Source organism: Sylvia atricapilla, chromosome 1 (genome assembly GCF_009819655.1).
Source record: "Sylvia atricapilla isolate bSylAtr1 chromosome 1, bSylAtr1.pri, whole genome shotgun sequence".
Classification (NCBI taxonomy): Eukaryota; Metazoa; Chordata; class Aves; order Passeriformes; family Sylviidae; genus Sylvia; species Sylvia atricapilla.
Genome location: NC_089140.1, coordinates 47816350 through 47824537, shown reverse-complemented (window position 1 = coordinate 47824537; position 8188 = coordinate 47816350).

The following is an 8188-nucleotide window of genomic DNA, read 5'->3' as shown; positions in this document are numbered from 1 at the left end:
AAGAGGCTTTCTTCTCATGTTTTGCCATAGGAACAAATAAAAGCATGAGGGTAGCTGGCACATTGGTTTCTCCCTCCAGTGGAAGGTGCTTTGGGTTTCTAAACACACAGCTGGGATTTAAATTAGCCTTCAGAACAAAAAATCTTCCACATTCCTTCAACCATCATAAGATTTTGAAAAAGCGCACTGCTAAACAAAACAGTGTTTTGACTTACAAATTAATTTTCCTGCCTCCTCCCCTCCCCTTGACTGGCTGATGATTTCTTTTTGTGCAGTAGGAACAGTTGATCTTTTTACCAACAAAACAATTAAATGCAAGCACTTGTCATAACAAAATCGACAGCAAACTTTTGAAATGGTGCATATGTCTGTGATTTCATGCAAAGCTAGAGAAAAGCAACACTTTTATACAGGAAAGGCCTCCATAAACCAAGCCATCTTGATTTATGAGTCAGCAGAATCATTAGATGACAGAATATTTCAGGTGGGAAGGGATTGGGGGTGAGGGGGGTGTTTGGTTGGTCTAATGTCCCACACAAAGCTTAGAGAACAGTGTTCAAGGCTGCATCCATCTGGGCTGCAAAAACCGCAGGGACAGAGCTTTTCCATCCTCCTGGCCTTACCAAAGTTCATTGACATCCATCAAATGTCATGGGGAACGTGGCATCCACACACAGTCTGAGAAGTGCCAAGGGGAGGAAGAGAATCCCCTTCCCTTGGGCCGAGCTTCTGCCCACAGGGATGGGAGGTGCTGCTCCTCTTCACTGCCAGGGCACCCTGGGGGCTCACCTTCAGCTCCTGTCCCACCAACCTCCAGGCCTTTCCTGCACTCCCCAAGTCCTGAGGATGTTTTTCTGCTCAGGGAGTCCTTCACCCCACAAGTCACTGAGCCCGGCGCAGTGTTTGCGGTGACAGAAGAGCCAGGAGCTTGGTTGATGGGTGTTTGCTTGATGGAGCTTGGTTGATGGGTGGCATCTCATCCAAGCTCGTGACTGCACAGACAGTTGTCCCCCCTGCCACCATGGCCTCAGCATTAGCTCACACAGGCTTGTCTGAGCAGGGCTGCAGGTGACTCTGCAGCACCACTGATCCCCAGCGAGCTGCCTGGCACACCAGTCTGACACATAACGCAGGCACTGCAGAGCATTAGTTCCTGCTGATAATGAAAACATGCCTTCCCAGTGGTCACAAGAAGCTGGCCTCCGTAGATTCTCTGGGTCTGATAAAAGCTATAGCCACCCTCAGAGCATTTATCTCAGCATGGACACCAGCTTCAGCTTCTGTCTCCTATCCTGCTGCCTCTTTTTACCAAACAGATAGGAAATTTATTTCTGTAAGATTTTCCTTCACTGCTGAGACCAACTACAATCTCTGGGGCTAGAAAGACTGTCAAACACACAGTGTGATCACATAATCCTCACTTCTGATAAATGTTTGATGGATATAAGGTGCTGGTTTGTAGCTTTTTTTTTGGCAGTGTCTTTATATTGAAAATGTAGCCAACAGTAGTTTTAAAATCAAAACTTTTCCCTCAACAACAAGTTATATTTTTTATTGTTTTTTTAGGAAAAAACCAGAATATTGGAAGTAAGAGAGTTAGTCATACAACAGGAAAAAACCTTAAAGGTATGACATCTTATTGAATATAACAGTATGTGCTCTTTCATTTAGATCATCACCATTCTAGAATATTTTTCACAAAGGTAATTACAAAAGCATCAAATAGAGATGCAATAGAGTCAAATCTAGCACAGGTTAGAGTGTGGGGAGTAGGCCTGCCATTACTCTCCAGGATACAAAAATAATGCAACAGTGAAAAGTTTCAGGTTAGAAGTTTTTTTTAGACTATAGTCTGCAAACCAGAAAGAGCATTTTTAAAACAACTAACCTTGTATTATTGGGAACATAAGTCATCCAGAAAGTTACTGCAACATAAAAGTAATAGCAGGAAGGCAGATTTCTGTAGATTTCTATCAGACCCAATTTGTGAGAGCAGGATATAATATCTGCAAGGGCAGCACTGGTGCTGATCTCATGCTAATAAGCTCTGACTTGACTTTTACTGCACACCAGACCGATGGACTAATACTGTTTGCTTTTCCTTTGAACTTTTAAGGACATGGAGATAAAAATAAACCACTTGCACAAGCAGCTCAAGCACCTTGAACTAATTGGGTTGTAAGTATTAGCAATGTCCTCTATTCTGTGTTTCTTTTTTATAGTATCCAGAATGTTTCCACATCTGCCATATGTGAAGCACATGCTATTGATTGTAAGTTAATACGGTTTATGCAGCATCAAACAACCACCTCGTATTTACATAGAACAGCTTCTTTTTCTGTCACATAGTCACCCAGCCACAGAAATGTAATTGACATTTAGATTTGGAAAGTCCCATATCATTTTTCAGCAGATTCCGGGAGCAAAATTATCTTTTACTCAGTACACCAAAGTTGTAGGGCATACTCTGGATATTAATTTCGATTTTCTTTCCTAATAACCTGTAAGAGGTTCATAGCATTACTTTGCAGAGCCAGAAGCAAAAGCAGCAGCCTGAATAGCAGCAGCAAAGCCTGCAGCTACATGCTTATTTTCAGTGCAAGTACTTTCTCTTCATGGACAGAGTTCAAGTGATACTTAAACCATGCTCCCCCTTCACCTCACTGTAGTTTCCTTTAAGTGACAAGGTTACACAGAATTTCTGAATTTCAAAACACCACATCTAAATACAGAGCCCAGCACTGGACTTCTCAGTGTGACTCTCCCCTTTCCCAACAGCACTGCAATGCAGAAATCCTCCAACTCCAAAAAACACAAGGGCTTAAGTATTCCTTCTAGCAGTCACTCCCAAATTAAGCTCCAAGTACAATGCGCCAGCAGGAACTATGAGCCCAGTTTAAAAGCTCCTGTTTCAGTTCTCTAAAGTGGTTTGTGATTCAATTTTTTGTTCTGTGTTCTGCAGAGAATAGCTGTGCAATGATATTACGTATGCACTCCATTACCTGTAAGAACAGAAGCTGAATTACAATACAAAGTTTAAAACAACAAACATTTTGAAGTAAATCTTGCATAGTACAGCTATCCCCACACCTGAGGGGCACTACAGATCTATTTTAATTATGTGGTGCTTCCACCAGGCAAAGTCATCAGAGAAGACAATACCTGATCTTACCTTGCCACCATGGTAGCACATTTGATGGGGGAAATCCAGTAATACTAATGCTTTCCTGCAGTAAAACCATCTAAATAGTGTTAGCTCTATGCTGTTGATATGTTCTCTTACCACTGTGTGGCAGCTTCAGGATTGCTTAGTTTTGCCTGTTATCCAAGACTTGGATGAACCCATGAATTCAGTCATTTCATGCAGTGATTCCTATGCAAGTGGACCAAGTAAAAAGGGTTCCCAAATTAGGTGCTTACAAACACTTGAGAAGGTACAATATCACACAAGAAGTTTGAGGCTCTCTGTAGATGATTGCATAACATGCAGCAGAGGGATGTTAGCATAGCAGCCCTGAAAAGATCATGATGGAAATCATTCTCTTTCTTTTCGCTAATGAAAAAAACTCAAAGGAATTGCAGACTCCAACAGAAGCCTTGGGAGCAGGAAACAGGTAAAGGGAGGAGAAGATGAAAAAGAATGCACGAGATAAAAGGCATGTGCTTTGGTGGAAGAGGGAGTTTGAGCAGCCTGGCAGTAAAAGCTGACAAGAAACAAAATCCTGATCTTGTTAAGACAGTCAAGTGATATCAGTGCTCGACCACAAAATTTGGTGTGTACCTCTCCTCGTCCTTGCTGTTGCAGCTGAAGGTGGACTGCATTTTGGGAATCCTAGTTTGCTCTCCAGTGCCTAGGGGACTACTGGAGACAGATGCTTTTTGAGAGCTGTCCCCAGACACTATGCTCTTGAGGGCCTTGCTCCTGCCCAGTCAAAGCAAAGTAGAGAGAGGTTCAAAATGAAGCATAGCAACATGTACTTTTAGAGAGAAAAAAACCAAGACATGTTCAATCTACTAAAATCAGATTAAGGGAATTGGGAGGCATGGAGAAATTAAATATTTCTTATAAAGTTCTCAAAGGAACTGCTTGGCTTTGCCATCAATCTAGTCTTTACCTTTTATGCAGCTGCTGTGGAATACTTTTTAACACCATTGTCTCTGTAATGGGAAGCAGTAAGAAGCTCTTCTCCACAACCAAGGCATATCTTAGGTTGCAGCTCCTCCTCATGCTGTACCTTTATAGAGTTCGTTAACGAGCACTTGCAGTGAGCTGAGATAGATGTAATCTCTGTTGGTCTTTCTTTTTCTCCACAGCCAAGAGAGAGAGGTCAGCAACTGCCCCAGCTCTCCCACCCAGAAAAATGCTATGGTGAAATGGGTAAAGAGAACTACATTGCTCGTTTTACACCTGCACTTGCAGGGCACACTCCATCTCTCTTCATTTCAAGCTGGACACCTCTTTGTTTCATTAGATTAATTTTTGAGTTTAACAGCCCCAGTGGTTTCTTGTAGCACTCTGTCTCAGGGTCTCCACTTCTTACTCTGTTTTGTTAGTGTGCAAAGCCTTATAAATTGTCCAATGTTTCTTGTCCTGAAAGTCAGAAAACTGACTTTCAAAGTGATTCGTGTCCTTTTTTTCCCTTCCTAGACCCAGAAACCCAGCTACCTAAAAGCATTCTGCATCTCTCTTTGGTAGGTAGAATGTTCTCTTTGTATGCATACTTCTTAGTTACACCTGGAGCACCATGGAGGAAAGATCATTCTGACTAGTGCTGGAACATCATGAAAGAAACAGCATAAGCAAAAAAGAGGAATGTGCTGTAAGCATAGAGCGGTGCATATGCAAACTTAGGCGATCAGCAGGTTGAAGTAATCTGGGTGCAAACACTGTTGTAGCCTCAGGTACACTTCCTTATGGATCTGCTCACCTCTGAGAAAGCAGCAACTATGTGCATACTGGCAAATGTCTCCTTCCCTCCTGCTGAAGAAGAAAGGGAGGAAGGCTGAAAGTTTAACCACCTGTTTAACTCCCCCTGGGTGTTCCATTATCAGCCCTTCATCAAACCACTTCTCTGCCATACTGCCCTCACCAGATGGATACTGACCGGTTGCTGGTGGACTTTCACCTGCCCAATAAAAGTAATCTGGACACCCTGAGCCTCAGGGCAAATGATGGCATTTCTTTATTTCCCTAGTTTTGGCTCAAGGTTTGAAGAAAAGAACATATTTATGAGTGAATTCTTCAGTTAGTCACTTAGGTGGTGAGGGAAGTGAGGGAACAGCTGTTTCTGAAGTTATTTATAGATTATCTGGTGAAGGCTGATTGTGAGAGAGTCACCAACTGTTGCTCATTTTCTTTGTCCCTTTCCACTAGCATTGATGAGAGTGTCTCTCAAGACATGTTGTCCTTTCTACAATAGTCTTGTAGTGCCTTTGTAAAAGGAAAGAAACCTTCAGTTCGCCTCTGTATGGAAGGAAGTTGTAGGACGGATCTTGCAGATAGTTGTCCAGAAAATGGATCTTTTGGATTTTTCCTTCCTGAGGAAAGAGAAGCATATTTTCACTGTTGCACAGCCAAGTACAATTAGCAAGTGCTTATGGCTTTTTTTAATTTGTGAAGCTTCATTTCCATTTTGATTCGAGCATTTTCACATCAGGAAGATGTTCCTGCCAACATGGAGCATTCATCTGTGGGAATAGTATTGCAAAAGGAGCCCATAAAAGCACTGCAGGGTTTGTCAGAACAGAACAATGGAGAAGTGGTGTGGACCAAGAGCACTGACAGGACTAACAATGACCTCAGGCAAATTTCTTCCCTTCAGGCTTCAGTTGCCCACCTGTAAAGTGATGATAGTATTCATTTTCTCTGCTTTGTGTCCTTATGTGTTCACACCACAAAACCTTTAGTGGCAAGAGCCATTGTTAAGTATTAAACTCCTGCCAAGGATGGACTCAATATTGCCAGAAACAGGAAGGAAGGATTCTGCTTTGACCAGGGCAAGAAATTATGAGATTATATGCTCTGATACTCTTAATATTGATAGAGCTTTCTTACAGTGTCTGCAATTTTACTTTTGTGCATTTATCTTTCTCCCTTGTTGCAGGAGCTCTGTGTGGCTGTTTGTCAGTTACTTACTGTACTGTGTCTGCTTGTGCTTAACACTTCTATTTGTTTATAAACACCTACCTGATCCTACCTGGGTATACCAGCTGAACATACCAGACAGTATCTGCCATCAGCCATGGACACACTAAGCCTAGAATATTTTGAAAACTCCAGGCTGGATTTCTGTATGGTTCCTGTATTCCTTCTGAGAAGACCAGCACTTTAAAATAAAGCATCTGCAAATGCTAAGAGCACATTATAATATCTGTCTTTTCTGTGAGAAATTAATTAGCACCTCAGAGGAAGAAACTAAAGCCTGTGTGTCTCAGCAAGAGTGAGCATGCTCAAGAGCATTCAGTTGTTTGCTGTAAGAGGTGGGTCTGAGATCCAAAAATTGCTTTAATACCCACATTGTGATCTACTCCCCAAATCCCTGAATGTCCTGTCCCCATCACCACAGGCATGAGTGTAGCATATCTGTAATTAAATCTAAATAGGATCTTCTGTTAATGCAAATGGAAATGACCCCATTATTAGTAGGGCAGTGATAACTGATAGGAGCTGAAAATTTGTCTTAAAAAATGCCTGGTGGCCCACTCAGGCCCAGTCAGCTCTGTGGATCTGCGTGTCACTCAGCCACCTTGCTGCCTAAAGACAGAAGTCATGCAAATGGCCTCTCCTGTGCACATAGAGCAATACTGTTGCCCCCTCCATAGCAAGCCCTTCATGAAGAATATGGGTTTTTCCCCTTTTGATCACAACACAGGGATTATCTGCAGGCTCTGTCAAGCCTAGGTTTACCTTGGAGGAACCTGTCATGCACAGACCACTAGTCTGACAGGGTGTAGATTTCAAACATCCTGCACAGGCAGAGATCATCAATATGTCTTCTGTGTGCTTTACTGAGCAGTCAAGCCTTCCTCGCTCACCTCAGAATACAAGAAATCTTGATTGAGCTCTCACTGGCTCCACAAAACTGCTCTTTGCGGATGCCTGAGAAAGCTTCAATGCAACCTGCTTTCTGGGCTTGGCTGTCCTCAGAGCCCTTGATGTCCTCATTTTCTACCTTCCAGAAGGGCACTGTGCTCCCTCTGCCCTGAATAATTTTGGGAAGTAGACTGTGATCATGATGGAAAATCTCACAATGTCATACCCAACTGTTAAAGGACACCCAGATTACTTGTCCCAGGTGCAAATTTCTGTGTCTCATCTCTGAAAGGAGACAAAGATTGTTTCCATACAGAGTCCATGTCTACTTCTGAGCTTAAAAAATGAATCTCAGTGCTTTGCCAAGAATAATCTGTTATCTGCATTTCTAAGTCTTGTAGGCATCATGTTTTTTCCTGGGTCTTCCAAATTCACCATCCATTGGTCCTGCCTGATTTTTGCTGATCATGCAGCAATGAATTAGAACCATAGAAAAGCAAAAAAACCCTGAAAATTGTTTTAACTTCCTTCTCATGTTATCCTCTGCTCCAGATATTTTTGCTCTTTTTCAAAGACTAGGAGGAGCATGAAAACCACCTTCTTATGACAGAGTATCTTTCTCACAAGTCTGTCTTGTCATATGCCCAATCGCTTTTCATGGTAAAGGAAAGGCAACGCATGAATGCATCACCCGATGGAGAAAGGACCCTAAACAGTCACAGCTGGGAAAGCAAACCCAAGTGAAACATCTATGATTGAACAAAAGTGTGCTGAGATCAAAACACTGTAGCAAAGTGTCCTGTTTCTATGTAGAAAATGGGGTTTTCAAATTAGAAAAAGAAAATTCACTAAAACTATGAAAAGGGGATGATAAGTTGAAGGATGCCCTCCTTATGAGACAGAACATTTGTAGGTATTCATAGAAAAAGCCTTGGCATATTACAAACAAGTGTAAAAACCTGCAGAAGTATCATCTAACTGATGTGAGAGGTTACATGGTACAGCTCCAGCTGCTGCCTGCTTTCCTGCCTACAGCTCAGGTCATGCTTCTAACGCTGGCACTCCACATCCAGCTCCCCACACTGCTTGTGACACTGGGCTCGTGTAGTCTGGGGAAAAACTTGGAAATGTACTCCAAGCTGAACATCTCTTCCT